The 15,362-nt window shown below is 42.3% G+C and overlaps 1 protein-coding gene across 5 annotated transcripts in view; it reads right to left on the bottom strand.

Moving 5' to 3' along the window:
• PLEKHA1 (pleckstrin homology domain containing A1) overlaps positions 1-14,759 on the bottom strand; it is a 59,975-nt gene extending 45,216 nt beyond the window's left edge. For 3 of the 5 annotated variants that reach the window (XM_089510074.1, XM_089510077.1, XM_089510078.1), the window contains exon 1: positions 14,627-14,759. The gene's annotated coding sequence lies outside the window, so the exon portion shown is untranslated. Of the gene's footprint in view, positions 1-10,167; positions 10,708-11,750; positions 12,001-14,626 lie in introns of those variants that run through there. The other 2 variants (XM_089510076.1, XM_089510075.1) reach the window with 2 other exon arrangements.
• Positions 14,760-15,362: the final 603 nt, after the last annotated feature.

Genomic DNA, 15,362 nt, shown 5'->3' with positions numbered 1-15,362 from the left:
TAGAGCCTGGCTTTGAAAATCCAGGACTAGGCTATCATAAGTTGGAGAAAGACAGCAGGGTACGTGAGCATCAGGTAAAGTGGACCTGCTGCATGGGCAGGCTAGCGATCTATGGACTGCAGCATCTGAGGCCCACCATGCCACATATTATTCAATGATGGCAAATGCTTGCAGACATACTAATGCAGACACATACACATCACCACCCACTTTATAATGTGGGCCATACAATCTGCGTTTGTTCCCACCCACAGATGAAGGAGCACAGAACTGATCACCCACAGATAAGAAGGGGCTACCATACTGTAATATCTCTAGTGATTCAAAATTTATTTTCAGTAATGTATTAATGGTATCTTTATGTAATGCACACATACAGTGGTACCTCGGGATACGAAATACCCAGGTTACGAAATTTTCGGGATACGAAAAAATCCCATTGGAAAACATTGTTCCGGGTTACGAAAGTTTTTTCGGGTTACGAAAAAACTTTTGGTGCTTTTCGGCGCGATTTCACACGGAATCGCGGCTTTTCCCCATTAGCGCCTATGGGAATTCGGCTTGCGAAAGCCTTTCGGGTTACGAAATTGACAGCGGAACGAATTAATTTCGTAACCCGGGGCACCACTGTACTAGGAATGATTGCATATACAGTCAGCCCTCCTTAGCCACGGATTTCACCATTGTATTTAATGGGACCTGAACATCCATGGATTTTGGTATCCATGGGGGATCCTGGAACCAAACCCCAGTGGATAACAAGAACCCACTGTAGTTTCATTTCAAGGATGAATCTCTTTGTAAATATACAAAAAGTGCAAGCAAATGTTGTTTTATAAAACCTATATCCGCATGTGTCTTATAACACTTGTTTTAAGGCATTTAGAACATGTGACGAATTACTATGCAAGACACCCATATTTAAATATAAGCATTGCTTTCAGTGTATCAGTTATTCAAAGGCAATGTATATAATCCTTTGGAGATGAGATTCTGGATGAGTGAGATAATAAAAAGTATTTATATTAAAGAACTATGTAGATGATGACCTATAATTTTACAGACCAGCTAAACTATATTTGAAACATTTAAGGTAATTTAACACCACTCATTCCTGAATGCAGTGGGCTGTACAAGTATAATTACACCAATTTTCAGAACAAGTTGTAACATTTCCCTACAATACCTTGGAGATGCAGACAGACACTGAGTATTTGAGTCCAGGCTGATAGAAAGATCACTGTTCATAAAACTTGTGATAACCAACAAATACCTTACATGTTCCAGATCACATAAGATAAAAGCAAGTATGGACACATTTTCAAACACCAAGTTGTACAGTTTGAATCTAGCAACTTCCCTTCACAAATCATGGCAGATTCCAGAATTACCTCATTCAATAATACTCCCTTGAGAAGAAAGTAGCATTTTGATTAATCTTCAATTAATATTTTATCTAGTCTGCTACTATAGTGGCTGCATTCAAACATAACACTAAGCTACCTTCATGAGCAGAAGGAAGCCCATGCCAAACATCAAGTCTGAACATCCCCCGTCTCAACTGGGAAAAAGAATAACCAAGCAAACAAGTTTCATTTCACCCAACTACTTCCTTGTCATTAAGTGCAATTCTGAAATCAAGCTTTAAAATAAACTCTAGTTTGACGGAAAAAAACAGTCAAACTATAAGTTTATGTAAATGTGAATATTTTATTTATTTATTTATTTATTTATTTATTTATTTATTTATTTATTTATTTCTGTAATTGTCTCCCATTATTCCTGGTTCAAATGTAGCAATGATCAAGAAAAAATAAAATGAGGTTTATTCCTCCTCTCAGGTATATAAATGAAAAGGATGAGGGCATGTGAGCTGTGGAGAAGGGAGGGAGGAGGGAGAGGAGAGAAATCGGAGGTCTATGTCCCCTTTTTTTCAAGCCACTCCCCTTGGGGAAAGTTGTGGGAAAAGGTGGGAAATCGGAGGTCTGTGTTCCCCTTTTTGCAAGCCGGCAGCCTTGAGGAAGGCTGTGGGGAAGGGAGGGAAATTGGAGGTTTGTGTCCATATTTTGCATGCCCAGACTGTGACCCTTGGGAGAGGTCCAGAGAAGAAGGTGGGAGCAAAGTGCTGTCCCCCCCACCATCCATTTAGACTTATCCACAGGTCATATCAAAATACATGATTTTGCCCCCAAAACCTGCCCTCAATTTATACATGAGATCGACTTATACATGAATATATATGGTAGATCATATATGGAGGACCAGACAGAAACTATTTTTAAACTTTTGCACAAGCAGAGTTCTTGGCACAGATTTTGAGGGCTGGAACACGTTATGCCAAAGATTAAAAACCTGAAGAACAGAATTAAAGCTAACACAACCTTCAAACCACAGTGCTGTCACATCTTTGTTCACTGCTCTCCCAGGCACTCATTTTGCTTAACAAGTAAGTCGACAGAAAGCTACATGGTTTTTAAAGTTTGCCCACAACTCATCTCCATCTATTCATAAACATGCTGTTTCTGCATTTTTTTTCAATTCTCTTCCCTCAATGTACATGACATAGTACTTTCCAAATTATTCCAAACAATCTGTAAAATCAAATTATTGCAAACTAAAATACACTAATCACACACACAAAACACAAAGTTCCTAATTCATTCACAATCCAGTCTTAATTTGATGTAAAACTCACAGTTCAGTGCACATTGTGGATACCAAACTAAACATGGTTCAACAATATAATACTGTATAAGCCTGATGCTAGAATACTAACATACCATATACAAAGTTCTTCAATACTGTCAAGAGATGCTTCCTTATAACATAATGATGCCTTCTAAAAATACAACAATGTACTACAAAATTATTTGACCATATTAATAGACACAAGTCAACCAAAAAACCTCCCACATCTAACTGTAGTTATAATTGGCCCAACTATGTTATCAAATAATAATTATAAATTCACATAAATAAATTGGCTTAACCACACAAAACCCTGTGAGACTGTGGTTTGCACTTACCAGATAATCTGTTTTCTTCATTCTACTTTTCAATGAAGATTTACAGCTTGAAATACTAAAGAGATCTGCGTACGGAAACTATTGGATGAAACTTAATACGAAGAAAGTTTTAAAAATGTGCACATACAGTACATCTAGAGTGAGCCTGTGCCATATGCAGGCGCACTATACACGGTTTTCAGCTTACGCTGAAGCCATGTAGCAATGGAATGAATGGCGTGCCCAAGCCCTACTATACTGAATGGGGCTCGAGTATACACGTTTTTCAGCTTGCAGGGGGGGGGGTGTCTGGAACAGATCCCCTGCGTAAGATAAGGCTCCACTGTACTTAAAATGTTCAGTAAGGTACACATTCTTGTTGTGCTGGTATGTCTTCAAGTCAATTCCACTATATGAACTCCACTGTATCATAGTTTGCTTGGCAAGATTTATTCAGAGTAAGTTTATCACTGCGTTCTTCTAAGTCACCCAGTGGGTGAGCAGCAATAAAACCCTAATTTCCCAGTGTCCTAGCCCAACAAGCAAACCACTACATCACACTGGCTCTCAAGGTAAACATGCTCTTAAGTTTTTTTTAAATACTTACGGCAAGAGTCTTCTGAAAAATATCCCCAGCCACATACTTTGGGACACAAACTTAACCTAAGCCCGATTTAAATGGGCATTATGAGGCGCCCTGTCACGTGCAAGGAGTGGCGCTTTCAAATGCCCCTTGCCCCTGATGGGGGCATCAAAATGGCGGTGCCCTATACACATGGGCGCCGCCATTTTGACATGAGGGATGCCTAGCGTCCGCACATCTCGGCGTGATTGTGACACTGCAAGTGCGCCATTGGCGCCTTGCGGCGTCACAATGGCGCTGCAAAAAGAACCCACTTTTTGCGGGTTCTTTTTGCAGCACGAGGGAGCTGCGCAGTTTGTCCACTGCGGCTCCCTCGCACAGCAAACTAGGGCAACGGCAGACCGCCCTTTTGGGTGGTCTGTATCCTGCCCTAGTTACTCAGGTGATATTTTCATATCTTACTCAATGAAAATCAAACTGCAGGATGGAAGTTTTACACGGGTAATAAAAGCACTATCTTACAGCAAAATTTGTTGTACATTTTGTTTGCAAGTGCTAGTTAGAAATTTAAGTACAGTGTGCTCGTGTCATATGCAGGCGCGCTATACATGGATTTGAGCATACGCTCAAACCCACGTAGAGCTGCATGGAGTGTGCGGGGCGCAAGGGGCGGTGCATCCCATTTGAATGAATGGGGCACATGCCCGTGGCGCACGTGCCACTTCACCACCGTGTGCACGAGCCCCAATCAAGTGAATGGGGCTTGAGCATAGGCACTTTTTGGCTTATGCCGGGGATCTGTTCTGGATCCCCCGCATAAGCCAAGGGTGCACTGTATCAACTGAAATACTGCATCATCATATGGAACAACAATGTTGTTGTAGCTACATCTCTCAATTTGACCCACCACAGAAAGTAGACAGCCAAAATTACACACTCATACAAACAAGATATCAACATGTTTGAGAGTTTGCAAAAGTATAACATGCAAAAGCACCGCAGTTGCTATAATGTACCATTTGTGGAAAGCTAATGGGGGGAAACAGCCTAGTCAGAACTAAGCATGCTCAGTGGCCATGGAATGTCAACTGTCTACTCAGGAAATGGTAGGCGAATGAAGTAGTCTGGAACCTTGAATTAGGAACTATTCACATTAATGTTTTGTTGCAAGTTCTACTTCTTATTTTAAGTGAAATCCAGGATCACATTCAAGTTAAATTGTTCTAAGCCCAATGCTAGTGCAACATTGGTGGGATATACCTATCTTTCATTTCTGAAGGACACAAAAATCACTCCGATTGAAAAAATTTGCTGGACGATACTGTTTTTGAATATAACCAATCATCTTAAACCTTTAACCATACTTCCCAGGGGCAACAAATTATAATGCCCTCATCTAACATTCAAGTTCTATATCAGATTCACCGTTTCTAAATTTTTTCCTTTGGGGATGTTGTATTATAATTGGATGCAATTACAACCAGCCCTTTGTATCCACAAACATCTGCAGCTTGAAAATATTCAATATATATTCCTAAACCAAGCCTTGATTTTGCCATTTTATACTATGTCACTGTATTTAACAGGACTTGAGCATCCACAGATTTTGGTATCCACGGGGGATCTGGAACCAAACCCCAGAAGGTACCAAGAGCCCACTGTAATTCTGATACCTTTTTTAAAAATCCTATTAATTCCTCTAAACAACACAACTCTATGTTTCTTACAAGTTTAATAACTGGTAAAATGCATGTTTCTTCCTTGAAAAACAGAGCAAATTGCCATTTTTTCATTATTTCTGTTTTTGAAATGGTGGCAAAAATACTGCATATTCCCCTTTTGACATGCCTTGTTACAAACAGTTTTGCTTCACTAATTTGAACAGCAAACAATGCACAAGATATATACTGAAACTTAATAGAAAACAAATGCTTCCTATTCATAGATACCATCTTTGTCTTGTTTTAGAACTGTAAGCATCCAAATGTCTGGGATTAGGCCATCTTAACCCTTGCCACCACAGAATCACAAAGACATCTGTATTCTACCTTTCTGCCTAACAAAGATCCTCAAGCTGGTGAGCTTAATAAAACCAAAGATAACACCGTTTAAAATACACCAAAAATTTTTTTTAAAAATAATAATGAAGCAAAGAGCAGTATGGAACGCTGAAAGTGACAATTCCAGAAAATGTTATCCTTAAGGACTCCTGTTTTAATATATTCTTTCCTTCAAACTACAACTCGTTTTTAAAGATAGATAATAAAGAGATAAGCCAAATGTAAACAATCCTTTAATGCCTAGAAAAATGCACAAAGCCAACAAGTTACTGAAACTGTATTGATGTCAAACTACCACAACCACTGTAAATCATTATTCTTGATTTGAAAACCTTGATTATATTGTCCTCGGCAAAATTAAACACCTACACATGGCTGATATTTTTGCATCTTCCTCAAGGAAGTAAGCCTAGTTTTAAAGCAACACCATTAGCTTCCTTCCTAGTTTAGAACAAAAGAAACCCTGTTGTATATTACATGAGCAGGAAATGCATGGTAAAGCACAGGCTTGCAAAATCCAAAGTAACTTAGTAAATTAATTCATATTTATTCAGTATTTATTGAACAATTCTTTATTCAACACCAGTTAAATACATTTCTAAAGAAACGAACAGCAGATTTAGAACACAGTGGCTACATTTTCCCCAGTAAGTCATATGTATTGATCAGTACATCTCAAAGTGAGGGGAGGGGCTGTCAATTTTGTTTTCCTAATATATCAGGGATCGGTACCTAATCTGTGCCCATTGGCTACAACTGTTTTGTTCTTTCCTGAAAGCTCACAAGGAAACAGCAGCCAAAGGACCAGTATAACACAGGTCTGCGGACCACCACTTTCAGTAGTATTGCTTTAGATAACACTGTCAAAACTGTAACTGTTCTTAAAATATTTTATATTGCATTTATACTGCAACAATAATGATGATGAAAATGATAATAATAAATTACAAAACAAATTTTTACTCACTAAAAAAAACCTCAAATGAAGTACAAGTGGTTAAGACTCTGACCCTGTTGATGGCAAGATTGGCAGGTTGGCAGTTCGAGGCCCAGAAGCTGCATGATGGGGTGAGCTCCTGTCACTAGTTCCATCTTCTGCCAACCTAGCAGTTCAAAAGTGTGCAAATGCAAATAGATAGATAGGTACCATTTCTCAGTGGGAAGATAACAGTATTCGGTGGAGTCATGCTGGCCACATAACTGTCAGAGCAGTCCTTGGACAACGCTGGCTCTTCGGCTTAGAAACAGAGATAAGCACTGTCCCCTACAGTTGGTTACGACTAGACTTTCATGTCAAGCGACTACCTTTACCTTTTTACAATAAATATGGAGCCAGCATTAGTCAGTGGGGCCTTGGTATCCACTGAGGTTTGTTTCCAGGAATGCTTCCCCCACCCCAGTGCCAGCCCTATGGTTGCTCAAGTCCTGTTAAATACAGTGGCATAGTACAATGATTCCCCTTATATAAAACTGCAGAATCAAGGCTTGTTATTTGGATTTTTAAAAAATGCTTTCAAACCATGGATGCTTGAATCTGTGCATAAAGATTCCATGGATATGGTGGGCTGACTGTGCCATACCATTTCTGCAACTACATAACAATAGGCAACAAACAGTGGTGTATCTGTGTGTGTGTACCTTCAAGTCACTTGTTGACTTATGGCAACCACATGAATTTCACAGGGTTTTCTTAGGTGAATAATATTCATTGATGGTTGTGACATGTCCTTCCTCTGAAATATACCCTACAGCTCTTGGTATTCATTTGCAGTCTCCCATCCAAGTATTAGCCAGAGCTGATGTGGCTTTGCTTCCAAAATCAGACAGGATCTGGTGCCATTAAAGTGTTTAGGCCCACTTTCCTCTATGCCTGTGCTCTATAGGTGATAGCCAATGTTATATAACAATTGTGTATTCTATGCACAATCACTGTTACACACTTTATTCATAATTACTTTTTTGGCCTCAGAGGGAGTCATCAGGCAGACCCAGCAACATCAGGGACTGCCTGAAGGAAGAGGCCCCTCCCTCCTCAACTGTCACCTTGGCCTCAGAGGGAGCGATCAGGCAGACCCAGCAACATCAGGGACTGCCTGAAGGAAGAGGCCCCTCCCTCCTCAACTGTCATCTTGGCCTCAGAGGGAGCGATCAGGCAGACCCAGCAACATCAGGGACTGCCTGAAGGAAGAGGCCCCTCCCTCCTCAACTGTCATCTTGGCCTCAGAGGGAGCCATCAGGCAGACCCAGCAACATCAGGGACTGCCTGAAGGAAGAGGCCCCTCCCTCTTTAACTGTCATCTTGGCCTCAGAGGGAGCGATCAGGCAGACCCAGCAACATCAGGGACTGCCTGAAGGAAGAGGCCCCTCCCTCCTCAACTGTCACCTTGGCCTCAGAGGGAGCGATCAGGCAGACCCAGCAACATCAGGGACTGCCTGAAGGAAGAGGCCCCTCCCTCCTCAACTGTCATCTTGGCCTCAGAGGGAGCCATCAGGCAGACCCAGCAACATCAGGGACTGCCTGAAGGAAGAGGCCCCTCCCTCCTCAACTGTCATCTTGGCCTCAGAGGGAGTCATCAGGCAGACCCAGCAACATCAGGGACTGCCTGAAGGAAGAGGCCCCTCCCTCCTCAACTGTCATCTCGGCCTCAGAGGGAGCGATCAGGCAGACCCAGCAACATCAGGGACTGCCTGAAGGAAGAGGCCCCTCCCTCTTTAACTGTCATCTTGGCCTCAGAGGGAGCAATCAGGCAGACCCAGCAACATCAGGGACTGCCTGAAGGAAGAGGCCCCTCCCTCTTTAACTGTCATCTTGGCCTCAGAGGGAGCAATCAGGCAGACCAGCAACATCAGGGACTGCCTGAAGGACGAGACTTCTCCCTCCTTTAACTGTCACCTTATATTTGTTTTGTATTCAATTTTTACTGTACACCGCTATGATCATTGAGGAATAGCGGTCTATAAATAAAACGTATTATTATTATTATTGTCCTTCTTGGATTATTGGATGTGCTTCCATAGGATCCACAGAGGTCCCTTTCTGTACTCTATTAGAATTCATAACTACAGGTGCTACAGTATGCCATTCTCCACACAAAGGGGCTGAGTAAATCTTTGAAAGCAAACTGATGGCAGGCATACAATTTCTGCATCTTCAGCAAGCTGCTCGCTATTGTATAAAGGAGATGTGGGCCCTGCCCTTTACCTGTGAATTGTATCACTGACAATCAAAATCACTGGCTTAAAATGGAAGTAATTGATGGAAAAAGTTGTACTCCGTTAAGTTGCTCTCTATATCAGTTAAAAAGGTTATTTAAAAACTCACTGGTTTTGGCATAATAAATTGGATTCATAAGAGTACAGAAGAAGCCTAACCTTTATTTAAATGTTACCCACTTCATGTTGTTTCTACAAGTAGATAGACTACTGTTTTTCATAATTTTTATCATAAAATTACCAGACATTCATAATGAATTATCACAATAACATATAACACTTTAATCAGTATTTTTCTGCAAAAATGTTCAGAGTGTAGAAATCATGTATGAAAGTAGTGATAATAGTTATAACTTAAAAGTATGCTATTAAAATAATTTCCTCAGCTTTTACTAAGCTCTGCTGTCTCAGAATGTACAAAGAATGTCAATTCCCCAGCACCCAACTAGAAGCTCTTTGTAAAATCTGACTACAATGGCATAATTCTAAAGTGCAAGATTAGCATAAAAATTAATCCGGGTGCTAGGCATCTCCCATCACATCAGGGACAAGCTGGAACTATTATCCGTAAACATTTTTCTCAAATAAATAAATAAAAATAAAAATTCTTAATTAAGAATAGAGAACTTTCTCATAACATTCCAATACTGTCATGTGCAACTGTTCAGGAAAAAAAATGTTACATTTCTAGCTTCATATTTTCATATCTCTGAATACAATAAAATAGAAACTACTGTAGTAGTTACTTGTTATGCCAGAATCAAAGTAAAGTTTGACAAACAAAATGAGAAACTTGAAAGGTCACATTCTGGGTGACAACCCCCAGAATCCCAAGACAAAATGTCCAGTATTGAGGGATTCTGAGAATCGTAATCTAAAAAGTAACTTTTTCAAAGCTCTATAAAATCATATAGGTAAATTGCTTCTTTTGTTCGGTTATTAATGAAGCTAGCATGCCCAATTGCAGAAGGGGTTTGAGGTCATCATAAAGGAAACATTATACTGAAATCCAGTTTAAATTGGAATGTATCTTTCTTAGATCTTGCTTCAGGATCTTAACTTGTATTAGCACATACACAATGGCACAACTTATAACTTTTCACTGAAAACATTTGCAAGTAATTTGTACCCCCACCCATCCTTTAAACAAGCACTGCACACAACCACAGTTCAAATCACTCTGATTCAAGGCAGATAAGATCTGAGTCTCCACAGCGTCACACTCAAACACTGAAGTAACCAAAATTACTTGGTAATAAGATCAGCTCCTGACCGCCGGGGATATTGCACAGTCTAAAACACTTACCAGGTTAATTATACCATATGCTGCAAACTCTTCCCCAGGGTAAAAACTCACTTTGAAAGCCCAAGTGGAAAAGTAGGTGGACATTTAAGAGAAAATGCTGCATGATGCAGAGCTAAGCAAAAAGAGAGGAAAGCCTTTCATGAAAATGCTCATTAAACAGGTAATCCCTAACACCCTTCTTACACCATTCCTTTACCACCTCTTCTCCTCCCAGCTTGCCTTCTTTAAACTCAACACCAGCAGCTCACCACATGTAACGTATCTCATGTCCTTCCTGCATGTGAATTCCCTCTCATATACATGCTCTTTCCAAACTGGTGCTTCTGAGACATTTCAGTTAGCCCAACAAATCTCTTCCCACTCCATTCCTAAAAACTGAAGAAGAGCCCTGCTGGAGCAGACAAAAGTCCATATAATTCAGGCAGTGTCTGACAAAAGGCCTTCAAGGGAAGAAAGGAATAACCCAGTGCTGCTTTTCCTCAGCATCAAGTACTCAGTGGCATCCTACCTGCAAGCAAGGTGGTCCTAAGAGGTCTGTCCTTTGACACTACATAATTACAAAACTATGGGCCCAGACAGGCCAAAATAAAGCTGCTTCAGGTCACTTTGGAGGTATGCTGTTTAAATGATGCACGCGTCCGTGCCAAAGCTATGCTCCAGTCCTAAGGACTGGAGTGCAGCTTTGGCACAGCTTCTGGCCTCTTATTATTTAAACAGCATACCTCCAAAGTGACCCAAAGCAGCTTTATTTTGGCCTTTTTGTTTGGGGTCTATGAGTCCACCCTGCCATGGTTTCATCCTATAGGAATCCTAGGTTTTGTAGTTTTGTCTGAGACACAAGAATCAAACAAGCGGTTTGGCTGATAATTCTAAATATCTCCTCCCTAAACTACATATCTCAGGATTTCAGAATAGGGAACAGTGACAAGTAAAGTGGAATTACAGTGCTATAATTGGGTAATGTGAAAAGTTCTCTGGTTCTATGACAAGCATTGACAGGCTAGAGCTTTGAAGCACATGCAAACACATCCCCCTAGTGACCATTAATCAGTGACCATGCTGCCCACTGATTCTGGGAGTTATTATCCAAAAAAGCAACTTTCCCAAGCTCTGTGACAGACCCATCCTCTGGGAATTCTTCTTTGAAGGTATGTTGAACTATCAGCTATCATGATCCAATCACACTGAGGGCACACCTACAGGAAGCAGGGCATGAAAGCAGCAGCAGCAGCAATAGCCCTGACCTGTCATTTGTGGTTCCTCTAGCAGCACTATCGTCATCGTATCAGCATTCAGAGGTTACACAGGTTGAGTCTCCTTTATCCAAAATGCTTAGAACCAGAATGGATTTTTTATTTATTTATTTAGGAATACCTATATTTCCATAAATGTACATAATCAATGTCTTGAAGATGAACTCATTGACATTTCATAAACACCAGTGGTGCCCAAACTGTGCCCTTTAAAAGATTGTGGACTTCAGCTCTCAGAAACCTCAGCCATGTTGGCCAATAATCTGGGATTCTGGGAGCTGAAGTCCAAAATCCCTTAAACAGCACAGTTTGGGGACCACTGATACATACCTTATACAAACGTTGTGAGAGCCAGCGTGGTGTAGTGGTTTCAGCCTTGAACTAGGATTCTAGGCACCAGGGTTCAGTTCCCCACTTGGCCATGAAACCCACTGGGTGACCTTGGGCAAGTCACACTCTTTCAGCTTCACAGGATGCCAATGGCAAACCTCTTTTAAAGAAACTTGCCAAAAAAGCAACATGATAGGTTTTAACTTTGTTGTTGTTCACTGCCTTCCAGATGATCCTGACTCATGACAACCTTGTGGATGAGACACCTCCAAGACCCCTGCTTTCCACTGCTCTCTTTAGGTCCTACAAATTCACACCTGCAACCTCCCTAATTGAGTCCATCTGTCTGGTGTGCTGTCTCCCACTCTTTCTACTTCCCTTCATCTTTCCTAGCATTATTGTGTTTTTCTAATGAGACATGCCTTCTCACAAAGTGGCCAAAATACAACAGCCCCAGTTTTGTCATTTTGGCTTCCAGGGAGAGCTCGCGCTTGATCTATTCTAGGATCTATTTGTTTGTCTTTTTGTCTGTCCTCACCACTCTTCTCCAGCACCACATCTCAATTAGTTTTCTCTCTTTCTGTCCACTTTCTTGACTGTCCAGCTTCCACATCCATACATGGTGATGGGGAATGATGGCTTGGATGATTCTAACTTTAGAGCTCAGTTGTTACACTTAGGATCTTATCTAGTTCATAGCTGCCCTTCCCATTTCTAGTCTTAGGGTTGTCATTAGTAAAAAATGTCTTGGGGCACACAACAACAGCAACAATGTACAGCTTATACACATAACCTGAAGGTAATTTTATAGAGCTGGACAATGAAGAAAGCTGACAGAGATTGAAAATCACTTCATTTGAGATGTGGTGGTGGGGAAGAGTGATGGGAACACAGTAAACAGCCAAAAAGACAAACAAATGGGTCCTTGAACAGATCAAGCCTGAAATCTCACTGGAAGCCAAGACAGCCAAACTGAAGCTGTTGTACTTTGGCCACATCATGAGAAGGCACAACTCATTAGAAAAAGCAATAATGCTAGGAAAGGTGGAGGGAGAAAAACAGAAGATGGTCACACATCAGATGGATGGACTCAATCAAGGAGGTCAAGGGCCTGTATCTGCAAGACTTAAGCAGAGCAATGGAGGATGCAGAGTCCTGGAGATGTATCATCCAAAGGGTCGCCTTGAGTTGGGATCAACTTGAAGGCAGTCAACAACAACCAATTTCATACACACTATTTAAATAATAATAATAATTTTGTGCATGAAGCCAGGTTTGCGTCCACTGAACTATAAGAAAGCAAAAGTGTCACTGTCTCAGCCACCTATGAATAAAAAAAGTATTTTGAAGCATGTTGAACTATTTCGGAGCACAGGATGAGGGAGACTCCACCTGTACTTGTCTTCCAGTGACGGTGACGAAAGTGAATGATTTCGTCCTCCTATGCCCAGGGTGGCCAGATGCCCTAATAACCGCAAAGGAGGACAAGGCACCACAAAATGTGGGGCATCCAAGAAAAGTGAAGGGCAGGACCAAAGAAAAGCTAAAAACACTCATATAAATGTAAATGCATGCTTCAAAGACTGCATCCACACTGCATAAATAATACAGTTTGACACTATTTTAACTGTCGTGGCTCAATGCTATGGAATTCTGGGAACCGTAGATTGTTGCGGCACCAGAGCTCTCTGACAGAAAAGGCTAAATGTCTCACAAGAACTACAATTCCCAGAATTCCATAGCACTGAGCCATGGCAGTTAAAGCTGTGTCAAAACTGGATTATTTCTGGAGGGTGAATAAAATTCAGGCAGTGGTTCCCACAGTTTGGTCCTCCAGGTGTTTTGGATTTAAGCTCCCAAGATTTCCTGACTATTGACAGAGGTGGCTGGGGATTCTGGGAACTGAAGTACAAGAAACCTGGATGACCAAGGTTTGGGAACCACTGGGACAAAGCCTCAGCCTGGCTTCCATAATGGAGGACCTTTTGGAATCCCTCCTGGCAGAAGGCTGAAGGGGGACATGTCCTGGAAAAGGAGGACAAGGACATGTCAGGTCACCCTACCTAAGCCATAATGCAGACCTTCCCTACACACAACACGCCAGACCACACACACAACACCCCCACACATGCCACACAACAGACCCCCACACCACACATGTACCCCCACACCCCACATGCGCAATACACAACACCCCACACAACATCCCACCCCACACACACCTCCACACACACATACAACACACCTCACTCGCAACACCTCTCACACCCCCACAACACACCCCACACATACACTCCCCACATCCCACTTAACACCCCCACGCACACTCTACACAAACCTCAAACACACTTTCCACACACAGCATCCTCACACATGCAACACATTCCATACCACACATCCCACCCAACACCCCCACACACATACACAGACATCCCACCACACACCCCGAACACCACTCCCACACCCCACACAACACCACACCCCCACACACACTACTCATCCCACACCACACACATATCCCACCCAACACCCCCACACACAGCACACACACATACCACACCCACCCCAAACACACGTCCCACACACAACACGCATACACACAGATCCCACCCAACACCCCCCACACATACACCCCCAACACCCTCACCCCACTCCCACACCCACACCCATCCCACACCCCTTCCTCTCCCGCCCCTTTCCCCATGCCTCCCTCCTCCTTCCCTGTCACGGGTTGCCTGGACGCCTTCACACGAGACACGCTCCCTTCCCTGCCTGCCAGCCAGCCACGAGGGGCGTCTCCCCACTTTGCCCGGCCTGGGAAAGGGCTCCTGGCTGGGGCCCTGCTTTTCCCTCCCCCTCAGGCAGCCGGTGCTCACCCAAGTCCCGGGAAATTCCTCCGAAGAGCCGCCCAGCAGCAGTGCCGCCTCCCCTGCTGCCTCTCTTCCTCGCCCGCGCTTTCCCTTCCCTTCTCCCCAGAGGAGAAACTTTATGTGCCTCCGCCAGCCTGCAGGAACTGCCTCTCACGAGCTATGCGCATGCGCCGCCAGGCCAACAATGATGGGAATGAGACAAGGCCGAAAGACTACACGTCCCAGAGAGGCAGCGCGCGGGCAGGGAGAGGAGAGAAAGCGGCCGCGCTGCCCAGGGGTATGACGGGAAATGTAGTCTTTGGGGTTTCCGGGCTCCACCTCGCCCCGTTGCATGCTGGGGTTTGTATTTCTCTCCTGCTCCTTAACATTCCACTCCCCTCAGCCACTGAAGCTTCAGGCTTCTACCTGTCATATATATATATATATATATATATATATATATATACACACACACACACACACACACACACACACACACACACACACACACACATATATGACAGGTAGTATGTGTATATATAGATTAGATAGATATAGATGACAGGTAGTATGTGTATATAGATAGACAGATATACTACATATATATATATATATATATATATATATATATGACAGGTAGTATGTGCATATATAGATATATATACTACCTATATGACATGTATGTTTGCATATATATATATATATATATATATATGCACACATACATGTCATATAGATAGATAGATAGTAGCACATACTACCT

Source organism: Sceloporus occidentalis, unplaced genomic scaffold, assembly GCF_023333645.1.
Source record: "Sceloporus occidentalis isolate IW3139 unplaced genomic scaffold, rSceOcc1.0.p SCAF_2, whole genome shotgun sequence".
NCBI classification, from domain to species: Eukaryota; Metazoa; Chordata; class Lepidosauria; order Squamata; family Phrynosomatidae; genus Sceloporus; species Sceloporus occidentalis.
This window is presented reverse-complemented; position numbering and strand designations above follow the sequence as displayed.